The sequence below is a fragment of the Cavia porcellus genome, unplaced genomic scaffold, assembly GCF_034190915.1.
Source record: "Cavia porcellus strain 051 isolate PalLab524CR breed Dunkin Hartley unplaced genomic scaffold, mCavPor4.1 scaffold_1, whole genome shotgun sequence".
NCBI classification, from domain to species: Eukaryota; Metazoa; Chordata; class Mammalia; order Rodentia; family Caviidae; genus Cavia; species Cavia porcellus.
In genome coordinates this window covers 38,713,923-38,732,178 of record NW_026947484.1, presented here as the reverse complement: position 1 = coordinate 38,732,178, position 18,256 = coordinate 38,713,923, and the positions used below count along the sequence as shown (strand labels likewise).

Genomic DNA, 18,256 nt, shown 5'->3' with positions numbered 1-18,256 from the left:
TCTCCCACGTTAAGAGTTCTCAAGTCTCAGTTCTCAAGAATATGACAGACAGAGACAAAGAAACAAGAAGAGCCAGAGAGGGAGAGAGAGAGGGGGAGAGGGACAGGTAGAAGAGAGAGAGACAGAGACAGAGACAGAGAGAGAGAGAGAGAGAGAGAGAGAGAGAGAGAGAGAGAGAGAAAGAAGGAGGAAGAAGGAGAGGGAGATCCTGGAATGGAATAGTTATACCTTACTTGTTTATTCTGTATTTTAGCTATATTCTTATAAGTTTGTATAATTTTAACTTCAGGGATAGAAATTGAAGATCAGGTATAAACAAGAATTTGAGGTTAAAGGAATATATTTTTGAAAATGATTCTGTAGTTATCTGAATGATATGATACATACAATGATGTTTTATTTAAATTTCATTCATTTATTTAGTATAGACTAAAAGGTCTTTATCATGATATATTATTAACTCATGTCTTGAACAACAGCCTATATTATAACCTTAACTAAAATTGTTGAACTAGGCGTGTTTTGTCACTGTTGTTTATCTCAGAAGTAAACAGTACTGAGAATTATGTATCAACTCTGTATTTTCATGGTCATGTAGGATGTAACTTCTGAGGTAACTTTTCTCATTTTTGAACACATTTTACTTATAGATACTGGTCAAATGAATTAATAGCAATAAAACAAAAATGAACACAATAATGTATGTATGAATAGTTTACTCAAAATCAATTTTAGACTAGTAAGAAACTGTATATAGATTTACATGTCTGGGATTTGGCTAATAATATTTACAATAGAGCAGAGTATATAGCATTATATTGACATGATTTTATATATTATTTTGAATAGTCAATGGGATGGACACTGCCTAATTTAGTCTGTAATTTTTCTGCATCACGTCACTTCTCCCTTGAAATTTGCTCAGTTTTAAACAGTTTGGTCCTTTGAAAAAGTGAAGAGATGGTAACTTACTGCTTTAAGAATGTATTTAGTTTGCTTTATGGTATAACTTACAGGTTATATATTTTCAATAAATGGCCTTCCTAATTTTCTTTACATAATTAGATTATACAAGATGAAACAAGGATCTGTTTGGTCTTGGCCCTAGGGAACTAACAAAAAATTTAAAGAAAAGTTTTAATAATTTTTTTCTATAAATTGAATTATCTTATCTAGGGAAACCTGCTTATATAATAAAATATCTATTGTTTCTATGAATGTTCTTAAACAAAATTAAAAATAAGTTGACATGGTTATTGATAACTTATACCCTACATGACAATCACTATACAAGGTGGTAGAGAGTCAGATTTATTGATTCATACGTGATAATTGATATTCTCAAGGTGAGGGAAAACATGGAAAACATATCAATCAATCATTAAATAAATATTTAATTAATAGTGATAGAAATGGGGAAATGAAACAACATTTGACAAAAATATTTGCAAAATATTAAATATAAAGAATAGGGTTTTTTGTTGCTTTTTCTTTCTTTCTTTTCTTTTTTCCCGCTTTATTTTGCCTGGAGCTCCTGGCTGAATTCTGTATATTTCAATGTCACTGCCATTATTATTTTCACCATAGAAAGTGTCAAATTTTACAAAATATTTAAGTGATGGATGAGTTGCTCATTAGTGTATTCAAATATTAATTACAGCATTGCTTTGTACCCCATAAACATCTGTACTATAATTTGTCAGTATAATACAAAGTAGGTGATTAATAATAAGACAAACCAAGCTTTAAATCTTATTCATCATATAACCATTTCTCAGCAGAGAATTACTCTCATTTAAAGACTCATAAATTCTATACTGTTATGTGTTTTGACTTTTCCTCTGTTACTAATAACTGACATAAGTAACTCAAGAGAGGAAAAGTTTCTTTAGGCTAATGGTTTTGGAAACTTAACTCCATGACTACAAGTTAACAATATCATAGTTGAATGGGATCATAGAGAAAGCTGCAGGCTTCAGGGAAGAAAGAAAAAGAGAGAGAGAGAAAAAAAAAACAGAGAGTAGAGGTGAGGGACCAGCTATGATGCTTAAAACTACAGTATAGTTTCCACCCAGGAACACCAGAATTATGCTTTACCAATCTCCTAGGTATCATTCAAATTCATCAAGGTAACCATCAATATTCCTCATGATGCACAGATATAATCTGAAGAAAATTGTTCAACAGAAACTACAGTAGAAGAGAAAGATAGCCTCTAGTACTGCTTAAGTCTTATATTTCAAAAATATTGTACCATTTTTAATATTTTGGATTTAATATTTTAGATTTTAATGACATCCTTTCAGAGATTTATAATTTTCCCATAAACCAACTTGGACTCAATTATAAAATAATATAAAAGATAAGAAAACATTATAATAACATCCTAAAACTTGTGATTGTTATTTGAACATTGTGTTTAATTTTCTAACCAAATATATCTTGAATACTTTCTTTCCATACTGGGTTTTAAAATAGAATCCAATTGCTTTGGTTATGGGTTTGAAAGAGACCATTGCTTTGCCTCTCTAAAGGAATTACATTAAAGAAAGAGAGGTCATAGAAACTACATGGACTTCACATGTACAGAATAGATTATCCATGTGTATGCTATAAAAGACTGATATAGTGCAGGGAAACTTTCATGAGAAGTAACTTTTCAATGTAGATGACAATGATGAATAGGGCAGGAATAAGTTAATTTCAAAGAAATAATAAGATGGTCAGAAGAATCTGAGGTGAGAAAAGAGTTATATATGAGAAAATAAGGTAAAGTTAGTACACATATAAAAATGAAGTGGAAGGGTTAGGTAGTGACCAGTTACAAAGTTTAGCACAGAAATTTCTCTCAAAAAATTAGTCTCTAATCCATGACTGGTAACAAAATTATCAAACTGTTTGAAGTTCCAAACTGAGAGCATTTGTTGAAAATCTTAGGATAAAGATATAAGAAACTTTAATGTGGTAGACAAAATAAATTATCATTTGATAAATATGTCTAAGTCAAATAATTTCTAAAAGTGGAGGGGACATCACAGGTATGTGCTAAAATGGTAGTTAAGAGAATTCAAGTTGATGAGACTAAGGAAGGCAGATCACTTTGGTCATATGAGGGATCAAGTGTTTATGGAAGTCTAATGTTTATATTAGGCTATATTAAATTTAATATTCAAATGAGTTAATTTATGTGAATTTGATTTTATGTTGCATACATGTTGACAAAATTTTTGACTACTTAGAAATACATTTCAAGGAATAAATATATAGGAATCAAATATGTTCTACTGGAATTAAGAAAGACTTCTGGCTGTGTAAGAAAGAACAAATCATGATTCTTGGCTACTTTGCTTTGGAAAGAGTCGAACCCTGGGAAGAGAATTTTGACAGCATGAGTAGTTACCAAATGGAAACTATAGGCAAGAAGATGGGCCTGAAAATAATTTATACACTTAAGTATTTATTTATATGCTACAAAAGTTAGGTACGATAATTGTTGTTTAGATTTCAATGCTCTTTTCACTCTTTCAAGTTACTGATCGTTATTAAATCACATCATATTAGTTACCACTGGTTACAGTATTTATTTAAACAAATATTTAAATAATAAAACACTAAACGAGATCAAACACCTGAATGAAACTAGAGGCTACTTAGGTCTATATGTTCTAGTCTATGCTTACCTCTGACCAAACCAATACACACCATTTATTTTTGATAAAAACAAAAAAGACTTACTCAAAATTATTATCAAAGAGAAGAAAGACTCTCATTGCTTCAAATCACCATTTCACTACGTGCGGGAATGCAGGAAGCTTTTACAGTAAGCAGAGAGGGAAGGGACTACTATGAGACAGTGCACATCTCCAGGCTAGCTTTATCACTATTGAATATTGGAGATATTTTACTTCTGTTTTGGTGTTTCCAGGGGCTCAGATATAAAAGCATTTCTGCAAATGTATTTTATTGGACACAATATTAACATTAGATTCATAGATTTTGTGTAAAACACAAGGCTTCACAATAAGTTTGGAGATTATCTCATTGGTGATTGTTCCAAGTAGAGCAAATAGATACTGACTTTCTGGAAACAAGAAGGATTATTCTAGAGGATTATTTTTGTAATTATATTGCAGCTCTTCTCTGGGCCTTTGTCTCACAAAGAAAAATACACATACACACACAAAAGAAAAGCAGAAAGAATTAGAGACAGAGAAAGAGAAATTGCATATTTAATCCATGTAAGAATATGTACATACATATATTCATACATTCATACATACACACAATATATTTAGTTGTTTTAATATCTAAGTTTGATTTCATAATCTGAAATTGAGCAATGCTGCATGTTTCAAAGAGCAGAAATTAGTTGATAATGACATTCATTTCCACAAATTTGTTACTTTTATGATGGTCTGATCCATGTCATTGCCACACACAAGATACTGAATGTTGCCTATACAGTAGTTTTCCAAAAAAAATACCTGTAACTGCTCTTTGATAACAATGCATTTTTTAAAAATTCTCATACCCTCATCTTTAAAGTTCCAGTTCGTCATCACTGTTCATAACTATGTTCCTATACTTCTAAGTTGATTCTATAAAAACACTTTTCTATGTAGTCTTAAATGAATTTATTAACATTCTGTCATTACATCAAAAGTTATGTCACAAACATTTTCCTACTATTTCATCTTGTAAAAATATAACGTTCATTTATTTTTATTATTAATTAAGTTTATTGGTACAGTTTAGATATGCATAATGATCACTTTTAGCGTATGAAACTTGTACCTGTATATGATATGCTCAATTCTTATAGTTCCCCCGTCATCCTCTTTCTCTCCCTTCATGTCTTACACTTCTTATATACGAAAGCTTTGTTTCCATATTTTCTTTGCATTCTCATTTTTTTAAGTGTCTTTTACAAACTTGCTCTTGTGGAGTGCATAACCAACACCTCCTCCTCTCCTTAGGCAAGATGAATAAAAATTGAACATGCAGGTGCTGGTGCTAGAATTTCCTTCTCAGGGGCACACTGCCTGTCTTCTGAGGCATTTTACTAAAATCTAGATGGAAGCCTCCGTGACTCCAAAAGCCTCACAGTAACACGTTAATGCTGTAGAAGTATGTCACCAACTTTAGCAGTAATTAGGTCATATTGTACTATAGCTGCAGCGTCCTCTGAGGTCCTGAATGTCTGAGCACTGTGAAATGAATCTCAGGGAATCAGTTCTCTAGACAGCCTTTGTACATGATGGTGCCGTGTAGCTCTATTTTCAAAACAGTGTTTGAAGGTAGTTTACCATTTTTACCAGGTTTGAGATACCTTTGTTCCACCTTTCCCGTTATCTTGACACAAAGTATTGGGGTTATTTTTAAAGCTAATTTGTGGCCCCAGTAGATGCTTACCTTCTGGTGAAACTGCAAACTTTTTATAACTGCGTTATTGTCCTGATTCTCAATATACAACAACCTGAATACATCCAATAATATCTCAGTGGTATAAGCACCTGCCTGGCTAGAGCAAGGTCATGAGTTTGATCCTTAGTACCAAATAAATAAATAAATAAATATCCATGTCACAGCCTGAATAAATATTGGGCTGCAATGAAATATCTTCTGCCAGATAAACTAGTTCAAGGTTTTAAACTCTATTTCTCAGAAACTCAGAATTTGCATAAAATGCAGGCAATTTTTTTTCAATATATAATACATATGACCTCTAGTCCAATTGTCAGTGGAGTTCTTGAACCCAACAGAAACCTCCTCTGCCTGACCTTTGATGCTCTCATTCCCATGAACATGCTGGCCTTCTAAGCTCTGAGGAGAATCTCTCATCAGTCTCTGCTTACTGAATTCATCTTAGGTTTCTTTAGCTTGCATCTCTAAATTTCTCCAATATCTCTTGCAAAACAGTTCCAAAGTAATTTAAACCTCACAATTAGGTATAGTCACAGCAATGTCCATACTTGAAGCATTAACTTTCTGTATTTGTTGTCCCATAAGTGGGACAAAAAAGGATTTATGTTGACCCAAATTTTTCAGAAGATGTACATAAGGCTGGCTGCTTCCAAAGCAAAATTCGCATGGCAGAAAGACAAGGCAGACTACTCAATCTATGGTATCCAGGCATGAGAGAGCAGGAAGGAGGAAATGAGGAAGAGAATACACTCTTTCAGATCCCTTTCCCTGTGATGTGCCTAGACCCCACCTCCTGATATTAAGATACCAATAAATGCATCAGTGGACTAATCTACTAATGAACAGAGCATCCTCCAATCCAATCACCTTATGAACACTTGAGACTTTCAGGACACATTTATATGTAAGGCAAAAATGCATTACATTATATTGTATAGTTTATTAAGCTTATTGGTACAATTTAGTTATATAGATAAAAATTGTATTCATCACAAGGAATTATTACCCACATATGATATATCTTATTTTCTCTTTTTTCTCAATTGAACCCTCCTTTCAATCCTTCTCCTCCTCCTTATTTACAAAGTTTCATTTCCATTTTATCTTTCTTCTATTATTTTTTTTCTTTTTCCTTTCCAACTTTCCCACTCTTCCCTCCCTAGTTTTCTTTCTTTTGAACCATTTCTTACTATATCATAATACATATTACACATTTATATCCTTATTTACACTTAAGGTTTGTTACACTGCAGAAATAATGTGAGACATTTATTTCGTTTATGAGTATGATTTCAAGTTACATCCATTTCTCTATAAAAGTCTCAAGTTAAATCTTTATGGCTGAATAGTACTACATTGTATAAAAAAATACCACATCCAACATTTGTTATTGGTTGAATTTTTGATAATACCCATTTTTTTGGACTTAGATGGAATTTCACCTTTGTTTTATTTGCATCCCTCAAAAGACCAGTGATGTCGAACATTTCTTCATATACTTATTTGCCATTGCATTGCTTCCTCTATGAAGTATGTATTCACCTCAGGTTCCTATTTTTGGATTGAGTCTTTGAATTTGGGGGGTAAATTTTTTTTCATTTCTCTCTATGTTTTAGATATTATTTCCTTGTCTGAGGAAAAATACCTGAAGATTTTTCCTTATCTGTGGATTGTTTTTTTCATTCCATTGTTGATTTCTTTTGCTATACAAGAGATTGTTTTAATACAATGAGGCCCCAGTTTTTGATTCATTGTATTACTTCTAATGTGACCAGAATTTTGTTCATGAAACCTTTCTCCACATCTATGTCTTCAAGAGTTCTACCTATTCTTTCTTCCAATGTATTTAGTGTTTCTGTTTTAATATTTAGATCTTTGATATATTTCACCTTTATTTTGTTGTATGATCAGAGGCATGCGTCTAGTTTTAGTCTTTGGAATTTGGTAAGTCACTTTTTCCAGCACCATTTACTAAAGAGGCTATCGCACTTCCACTGAGTTTTTTTGGCCCTTTTGTTAAAGATAAGTTGACTGATTGTGTTTGGAGTTATTTCAGGATTTTCTAATATATTCCATTGATCCTCAGGTCTGTTTGATTTTTCTCCAGTACCATCCTGCCATCATAATAGTATTTTGCAGTAAATTTTCATACACTGAAAGTCAAAAGCTGGTAAACAATACTCCATGCAACAAGAATCCAGAAAAAAGTAAGGGTAGCTATTCTGTTTTCAGAAAATTTGAACTTCAAAACAAAACTGATTAAAAGAGACAAAGGTTACTGTATACTTGTTAATGGTAAACTCCAAGAAGAAGAAATAAAAGTCATAAAAACATATGCACCAAATACCAATGCATCCAACTACACAAACCATATATTGAGACTTGAAAAATCAAAGAAGCAATAGCACGGTTGTAATGTGGGACTTAATAATACACTGTCATATATAGACAAATCAAGTAGACAAAAAATCAGTAAAGGAATATCAGAACTATAGTAAACCTGTAAACTTATGGGTTTAATAGATGTCTAAAGAGCATTCCATCCCACAAGATCAGAATACACATTGTTCTTATACGCACACGAGACAATCTCCAAAATGGATCATACACTAGCACATAGTATATATGTAAGTAAATGTGAAGGAGGTGAAATTATCTATTATATTACTTAACCATATTACAATAAAATTAGAAATCAACCACAAAAGAAGCCACCAAAATATATTAACAACTAGAGATTAAATCACATTTTCTGAACAAAAATTGGTCACAGATTAAATTAAAGAAGAAATTAAACAGTATCTACAATTAAATGATGGTGCTCATACAATATACCGAATGTGTGGCACAATGAAACCAGTCCTAAAAGTAAAATTAATAATTGTAAAGTCACATATCTGAAAAACACAATGAGCTCAAATAAATAACATGTTGGACATCAAACTTCAAGAAAAATAAGAGCAAATCAAACCCAAATTCATACAAGGGAGTTAAATTATACATATAAATACAGAAATAAATGCAATTGTGACTGAGAAAATAATAAAAATAAGAAATGAATTGAGGAGTTGCTTCTTTGAGAGACTAAATAAAATTGATAAACCCTTAAGTCAATCTTTCAAAAAGATTAAAGAAAAGACACAAATTCATGCAATTAGGACTGAAAAAAGTGAAGTCAGAGCAGATCCTGTGGAAATCTATAAGATCGTCAATACTTATTGTAATGATTTGTGTCGGAGTGTCCCGTAAAGCCTCATGCAATCATGGAGACAACTGATTGGCTTACTGTACAGTGTTGGGATATGCAGTGTTGAGTGCTGCACCCACCCAGAGTTGGTGCCATCATACAATATAAAGGAGGAGAGGATGTATGCTCTTCCCTTTTGCCCTTTTGCTTTTATCACTTTGGAATGCACTGCAGCCACCATGAACAGTTGCCCCTGAGTTAAGCCACCCTATCTTGGAACCAACTCAATATGGATAAAAACCTCCAAAAGCTGTAAGCTAAGTAAACTTTTCCTTCATTCACGTTGGGTGTCAAGTATTTTGGCTCAGGAAGGAGAGAAAAATAACCAAGACATTTACTTTGAGAAGCTGTATTCTAATAAGTAGGAAAGAACAGAAGAAATTGATAGATTCCTAAATACTTATCACTTGCCAAACTGAATCAAGAGGATACAAAATTCTAAATTAACCAATATCAGTCAACAAAATTGAAAATATAATTATAAATATACCAACAAAGAAATCACAGGTCCTGATACAGTCACTACCGAATTCTACAAGAAATTTTGAGAAGATCTAATGCTGCCACTTATGAACCTGTTTAAAGAAGTTGCAAATAAAGAAACATTCTCAAATTCATTCCTGGAATCAAATATTTCCCTGATACCAAAACCAGAGAAGGTCCCAAACAAAACTGAACTACAGGCCAATTTTTCAAGTGAACTTAGATGCAAGTCTCCACAACAAGATATTAACAAACAGAAGGCAGTAAATTGTCAAGAAGACTATATACCATGATCAAGTAGAATTTACCCCAAGGAATCAGGAATGGTTCAACATACACAACTCAATAAATATAATATACCATAACAGCATAATATACCATAGCAGCATAATAAATGTAATATACCAAAATCACACAATCATTTCAATAAATGCAAAAATGCATTTTATAAAATCCAACACCATTGACTGTAAAAACAATAGTACAGAAAATAGGTATAGATTGTCTATCTCAATTTGATAAACCTCATCTATGACAAACCAACATCATAGTGAATGATCAAAAACTGAAAGTTGTACTCTAAAATCAGAAGCAAGGATGTTCAATATCACTACTTCTACTTAATATAGTTATGGAAACTAACTAGAGCAATTAGATGAGAGAGAAATAAAATGAGCTATGATAGGATGGAAAGAAATTAAATTGTCATTATTTGCAGATGACATGATATTCTATACAGAACACAAAAATTCCACCAAAAGACTTGTAGATTCATATTTTTATAAAATGATTTGTTCAAGATTTTTAGCAGACATCTCTTTGATAGTTATTATATAATGATAAAACAAGGCATTTCAATAATTAACTTATTTGCTTTATGCTATCTCTTTGCTATTAGAAATCTACCAGCATTACCATTTCTGAAGTTGGTGTGATGTCTCACATTTAAATAAAATAGTTAATTATATGACAATTGAGGATGGAGCTCATCATACATTTAAAAACTGTGGTGTTAACTTTCAGCTGATAACCCTTCAATAATATATTCTACATAGGATAAGTGGATGAAATATCACCCACGCTACATGTTGTCAGGGATTCTATCATCATAAGACAATTTTTTATTGAAATGGATGTATTAGTTACAAAACCTTGCAATAATTTTGCATATAAGTGAAAATTAAGAAACAATTCAATCTTAAATACGCCTTAAAATTTCACATATGGAAATCAAAGTTCTAGTATATGTCACTCATAGATTTTAGCAATAATTATGTGCTGTACAAGACAATGGGTAAGGTTTATTTGAGCCTGATGTATTCTGAATTTTTAAAATGTAATAAATCTATGATATCATGCTATATGTTTTGCAAAATAATATTTTTTTCTCTAATAAAATATCATTGGAGGGAATCTATCTCTTTCTAAAGTACTTAAACATTAAAAATACTACCTTATTAATTCAGTTAAATAAAGCTACATTTTACATTTTGAGACCAAGAAATTCATCACTTTAAATTGAATCAGGCTTCTGTTCTAATATATGATAAGGAATTTAATGTGATCGCTGTAACTATTTTAACTGCACTTAAGAAAGTAACTGAAAATATATGAAATGAGACTGCTAATTAAGTGTAGGCACTGGAAAGTCTTACATCTGTCAGTTAAGCTTTCATTATTGATTAAGACATTTATGGAAGTAGGTAAGTATGTTTTCTGTGGTTAGTTTGAAGCTATGTGCTATTATCTTCACATTTAGGGTCAAGTACTGCAGCTGTGATTCAACTGATTTCTTCATGACTTCAGCAAATACTATGAAATAGCTCAATAAACATGTATAATCTCCTTTAGGCACATAATACAAGTTACAGTTGTGACAAGTTGGACTGCAATTTACATCTAAGATGGTAGATTGGCTTCCTTTGTACTATAGAATGAAGGCTTAATGGTGATATCACAATATATTAAGTAAGCATTTTTTAAACTGAGAAATGCCAATGAGGTGAAATGTATAGAGAAAGACAAAAGAAAAGGTGATTGCAATAACAACCTAGAAATATGGCTATGACTTAATTTTTACTCATATTCCATTTATGACAAAGATCAATATGAAGAATTATTGCTCCATAATACTATGTAAAGTATACTATTTAAAGTGGGTAGGATCTTGTATAAATTTCTACTGTAGTCTTTGGAGAAATTAAGAAAATAAAATGTTATATGAAATTTGTTAAATGCATCAGCATTAATGCTGCTTTAAAGAGATTAAAAAGTAACTAAAATTTGTCTCAGTAGGTATTTGAGAAATTATTGAGAGGATTTCTGTATTGTAAAACATATCCTAATTTAGAACAATTTTCTGTGTTAAAATATATATTTCAAATAACATCACTGAAGCCCCAAAGTTGAAAATTCAATTTTTAGCATATTCACCTAGTTGAAAAATTATAAATGCTGTGTCTGTATTCCGTCCTACTGCAACACAAAGAAAAACTAAGAGATCCTAATCCAATATTTACTTTAAGGAAAACCCAGTGCATTTTGTACTTAGTGAATTGCTTCTGATTTGCATTCTGTGACAGCACCCACCCAAACTCATGGGCTACAGACTTAATCCACAGAGCCACAATACTGGAAACAGGCACACAATGGGAGAAATTTTGGTGTTGAGAGCTCCACCATTATGATTAATGCAGCTGTAGAAAAACTTCTGACTATGTTTTCTCTCTTCTACTCACCCATGTTGTGATGACACTCCTCATCTGTGGAGGATGAAACAAGATAAGATATTGAAACCAGAATACTAAACTACTAGTGGTTCATAATGGATTCTCTGGCTTCCCAAACTGTGGTTAGTAAATTTCTAATTTTAAAAAAATTACAGATTAACATGTAGCAATGTGTTATAACACAACAAGATAGACTCCTATCATTCATTTTAACAGGCTATTAACAAGGCCAAATGATAAAATTTGGTTATTTTAGCTCTTACTCATTTTTTAAACTCATGTTTAAACACTAGAGGTTTGGAATCTTGAACATATCGTTAAATATTTCATTCTGCATCTAATTTTTCTAAATATTTATTACCAATCTTAACCAACCATACGACACAGGAAAAAGTACAGTACATGAAAAGTGTTTTGACACTATCTCTGAATTTTGAAAAGTAGGGCTTGCTGACTTGTACTTGTAATTAAACTAAAGGTGAAACAGGATGTTTACCAGATTTTATAAACTTGGATCTGAGATGAGGTGATATTTTGCAGAGATTTCATAGCATGGCCAAGCCACTAGAAGCTTTTTGATAGATGTGATTCACTAGATTTACCTCACTGAAAGTATTGTTTATTTCAGATGGGCATTTTATACAAGCATAGATTGTGATATTGAAAATAAACCACTGTAAACAAGACAACAGAAGGGCTCTGTACTTCCTCCATTGCCCCAGAATGTGAGCAGAGTGTAAACGCCAGGGAGCAGAATGTAATTCCACACTCTGTGCGTTCTCCATTCCCCTGGCACAGTGTTGCTTGCTGCAGGAGACATCCTGAGGAACATATCCCCCGCTAAGAAAGCCTTGATATCAGTGATAAGGCTATCCAACATCAGAAATCTAAAAGCATCAATGCAGAAAACAAAATAAAATAGAAAACAGAGAAAGAGAAGATGAATTAACAAAATGCAATCTGAAACACTCAGCCCACCCAAGATAAATCCAGAACACAAAGAGAGAAAGAAAATTGAAGACAAAAAATGAAACTCTCTGAAATTACAGCAGAAGAATTTTTTAAAAATGGAAAGGGCCATGATAAATAATCTTTAAGGTGAAAAAGAAATGACAATCAAAATATAAAACGTTAAAGCAGACACAAGTGAACAAATAGAGGAGCTTCTGAAAATGATGAAAACTAAGAATCTCAAACAGATAAGAAAGGGAATCAATGAACCAGATCAAAACAGAAGTGCATGAGATTAGAAAGTCCATTGAAACTGTATGCAGCATATTAAGTTAAGGTAAAGATAGAATATCAGATCTAGAAGACAGGAACACAACTAGTGACTAGGAAAAATAAGCCTAAAAATTGCAAAGGATCATGAAAAAATCAATCCAGTAGCTGTAGGATGAAGTAAAGAAGAACAACTCAGAGTTGAATGGAATCAGTGAGAAAGCTGGAGATAGATAGCATAAAAACTATTAAAAGCTTTTTCACAGAAATAAACCCAAAAAGTTCCCAAACATGGACAAAGAATGGGACATATAAATAAATGAAGCATATAGAATCTCAAATAGCCACAACAAAAATAAATCTGCACTAAGGCATATAATAATCAAGATTTCAGAAACTCAGCCCAAAAACAAAATGTTGAAGGCAGCTAGAGAAAGTAAAAATATCACCTATAAAGGAAAGCCATTCAGAATCACAGTAGACTTCATTCACACAATCCCTAATACCAACAAGAGCTTGACATGAAATATTTCAAGCATTAAAAGAAAACTTTCTTCAATCAAGACTGATATACTCCACAAAACTATCTTTAAAAATTGATAGAGAAATAATATACTTCCATGGCAAAGAAATTTATGACCACGGACTAGCTCTACAGAATAATCTGAAAAGACATATTAGAAAGAGATAACGAAGTCCACAAACACACAAACACCAATAGAAAGCTGTTCATCAGGTCAACAATTATACAGGATAGAAAGACAGGGAATAAAGAAGAGGGAAACATGGAAAAGAGAAGCTAATATTTACCAATTATAACCATCAATGTAGACAATCTCCATTCATCAATCAAAATAAAAAGGCTGACAGGAAAGATCACCAAGCAAGACCCAAAAATATGCTGCATTCAAAAAAGCACATTTAACCCAAAAAGAAGTACATAGATTAAAAGTCAAAGGACAGAGAACAATTCTGCATGTTGCAGGAACCCAGTATAAAGCAAGGGTAGCTTTTTCATTTGGAGACAAATCAAATTTAAACCAAAATTGATCAAAAGAGGCAAAGAATATCATCACATTCTCATTAAGGGAAAACTCCAGGAAGACAGATAACAATCATAAATATTTATACACCAAACACAAGCTCTCCCAACTATATAAAATAAATATTAACTGACATGAAAATCAAATAAGTACCCTATTCTCACAAATGGATAGACAAAGTAGTCAAAAAAAACCCAACAAACAAATATTAGAATTAAACCAAGCTTGTAAAGAAATGGACTTGGTAGCTGTCTGCAGAGTTCCACCCCAAAACATCAGAAAACACATTCTTCTCAGCTGAACAGGGGATATTCTCCAAAATAGATCATATATTAACTGACAAAACACGCTTAAATAAGTGGAGAGGAACTGAAATCATCCTATGCCTACTACTTGGCAGCAGCACAATGAAACCAGAAACCAATGACAAGCAAACCACAAAAACTATATCAACACATGGAAATTAAACAACACGTTCCTGAACAATCAACTAAAAGTTATTTTAATTGTTACAGAGGAAACCAAGGATGAAATTAAACAGTATATACAATTAAATGATAATGTAGATACAACATACGTAATTTATGGAATGCAAGGGAGCAATCTTATGAGGGAAGTTTATAGTGATGAACACATACATCGGGAAAGCAGAATGAGCTCAAATAAACAACCTAATGATGAACCTCAAACTTCTAGAAAAAAATAACAAATCAAACCCAAAGTTTATATGATGGAGGAAATTACAAAGATAAGACCAGAAAGTAATGAAAGTGAGTCTAAGAAAACAATACAAAGAATCAAAGAATTGAAATGCTATTCTTTAAAAGAATACATAAGATTGATAAAACATTAGCCAATCTCATCAAATAGAGGAAAGAAAAAACACAAATTCAAGCAATTAGAAATGAAACGGGGGAAATCACAGCAAAACCACAGAAATTCAGAAGATCATCAATACTACTATAGTAATAATCTCTAATCTAATAAGGAAGCAAAACACAGAAAAAATATGTCTGTGAAAACACAGACAGAAATATGTCTGGGAAAACACAGAAGAAATATGTCCATACTTGTAGCACAATTGAATTGCCAAAACTAAATCAAGAATATAAAAATTTTAAATAATCCAATATGAACCAATGAAATTGAAAATGTAATTGAAAGTGTAATTAAAATGTAATGAAAAGCTGATGCACTGATGGATTCACTGTTGAATTCAATAAGAAATTTAGAGGACAACTAATACTATTAATGTCAAAACTCTTTAAAGAAATTGAAAGGGAAGAAGTACTTCCAAAGCCATTCCTGGAAGTAAATTACCCTGATCCCCAAACCAGAGAAGAATCCAATCAAGAAAGAAAACTATATGCCAGTCTCGCTAATGAACATTAATGCAAAAATCCTTAATATGATACAAGTAAACAGAATGCAGGACATCATCAAGAAGACCATACATCATGACCAAGTAGGATTTATTACAGCGGTGCAGGGATGGTTCACATTATGCAAGTTAAAAAAAAAAAATGTAACACACCATATTTACAGAATCAAAATTAGAAAATCACATGTTTTCTCAATACATGCAGAAAAAGCATTTGACAAAATCCAACACTCATTCATGATAAAAACCCTTCAGAAAATTGGAATAGGTGGTCTTCATCTGAATCTGATAAAAGCCACATATAACATACCAACACCAGTATCATACTAAATGGTCAAAAGCTGAAAGCTTTTGCTCTTAAGTTGGGAAGAAGACAAGGATATCCATTATCACCATTCTGGCTCAATATAGTTCTAGAAACATTAGCCAGAGCAATTAGAAGAGAAAAAATTGAATAAAATAAGTAAGGATATGAAAAAATAATTTGTTTCCCCTGTTTGCAGATGACATGATACTCTGCATAGCAGACCCCAAAAACCCCACCAAAAAACTTGGAGATTTAATACCCAAGTTCAGTAGTGTAGTGGGATACAAAGTTAACATTCAAAAGTCAGTAGAATCCTGTAAACAAGCAACAGACTGAGAGAGACAAATTAAGGCAAGCACACTTCACAGTAACATCCAAAAAATGTTTAGGAATCAATATAAGAAACAATCTAGAAATCTATACAGTGAAAATCACAGTACCCTGAAAAGGAGCTTGCAAATGATATCAAAAAATGGAAAGATACCTCTTGTTCTTGGATAGGAAAAACCACCACAGCGAAAATGGCCATAGTCCCAAAACTGATATATAGATTCAATGCAATTCCAATAAAAATACCATGAACTTACCTCAAAAACCTAGAAAAAACATTTCTAAAACTCATTTGGAACCAGAAAAGACTTAGAATAGCAAAATCAATTCTGAGCAACAAAGATAAGTCTGAGTGTGTGTGTGTGTGTGTGGGGGGGGACATAGTTCCAGACTTTATGTTATATTACAAAACTACAGTGACTAAATCAGCAAGGTACTGGGAAAAAAACAGGCCTGAGAATCAATGCAGCAGAACAAAAGATGAAGCTGCATCCCCAAACACATTCAGCCACCTTTGACAATGGGGCCAAAAAGGTTTATTTAAAGAGATCACCCCTTTAATAAGTGGTGCTGGAAAAACTGGCTCTTCAAATACTGAGGATTAACTCTAGACCCATTAAATTCACCATGCGCTAAACTGAAGGTAAAATAAATGAAAGATCTAAGTAATAAAATAGAAACACTGTATTTACTGGAAGAGAAAATAGGCAGAAATCTTGAGGACAGATGTGGGCAGAGACTTCATGAACAAAACACAGATTGCAAGAGGAATAGTACAAATAGTCAAGAAATGACATCTCACCTTATTAAAAAGATTTTGCACAACACAAGAAATCAATAACCAAGTGAAAAAATGACCCACAGGTAGGGGAAAAATTTTTCCAGTGTTTTCTCAGACAAGGAAATAATATCTAGCACATACAAAGCATTGAATAAAAAATCAGACTCAAAGACCTACTCAAAAAATGGGCATCTGAGATGAATATACTTTTCTTAGATGAAAAAATACAAATGGCAGAGCCGGACATGATGGCACGTGCCTGCAATCCCAATACTCAAGAGGCTAAAGCAGGGGGATTCTTGCAAGTCCAAGAACAGCCTGGACTACAAAGTGAGCTCAAGGCCAGCCTGAACTGCATAGCAAGGCCCGGCCTCAAAAAGAAACAAACAAACAAAAACAAATGGCAAATGAATACATGAAAAATGTTCAACATAATTTGACATTTGAGCGATGCAAATTAAAAACAACACTGAGACTCTCTCTCACCCCAAAAAGAATGGTTGTCATCAAAAACTCAACCAATAACAATCCCTGCCTGGGCTGTGGAGAAAAAGGCATCCTTTTCTGCTTTGGTGGGTGTGTAGGCTAGTACAGCAAGTGTGGAAATCAGTGTGGAGATTCCTTAAAAATTTGAGATTAGTGGTCACAATCAAACCAGCTATTTCCCTTCTGGGTATCTTCCTAGAAAAATTAAAAACATCATACCACAGTAAATTATGTGCTCCCAAGTTTATAGTGGCACAATTTGTAATAGCTAAATCCTGGAAGCAAGCTGGATGCTCATAAACTGATGAAAGGATAAAAAAAGATGTGGTAGTTTCATACAGTGGAGTACTACTCAGCCATAAAAAGAATAAACATGAGACTTTTATAGGTAAGTGGATGCACTTTGAGGCCATACCTATAAATTAAATAAAGCAGATCCATAAGTTTAAACATCATATTGCCTTACTACTGTAAGAAACTGAACAAGTAAATAGGAGCCAAAATGTTCAATAGCAATTTAAACTGGGGAGATTATTCAAAAGAAAACACAAGCTATGATGGGGGAAAAGGGAAAAGAAGAAAAGGAAAAAGAAAAAAAATATATATATATGTATACACACAAGATAGTTAAGAAAGTTATACAGCTAACTTCTTTTAGTTACTTGAAAAGAAAATTTTGTGCTAATATTATTTGGACAAGACATCATGCCTTTATGTTGTACTTTGAATGACTACTACAAAGACAACAGTATGCAGTGGATCAACTATTGTAACTGTCCTACTAACCTGTTTTGAAACCCAGTTTCACTATAATGTTTATCTTT

The 18,256-nt window shown here is 32.5% G+C and overlaps 1 pseudogene; it reads right to left on the bottom strand.

Annotated features, from left to right (window-relative positions):
* LOC100714216 (elongation factor 1-alpha 1-like) overlaps positions 1 to 18,256 on the bottom strand; it is a 158,846-nt pseudogene that overhangs the window by 112,877 nt on the left and 27,713 nt on the right.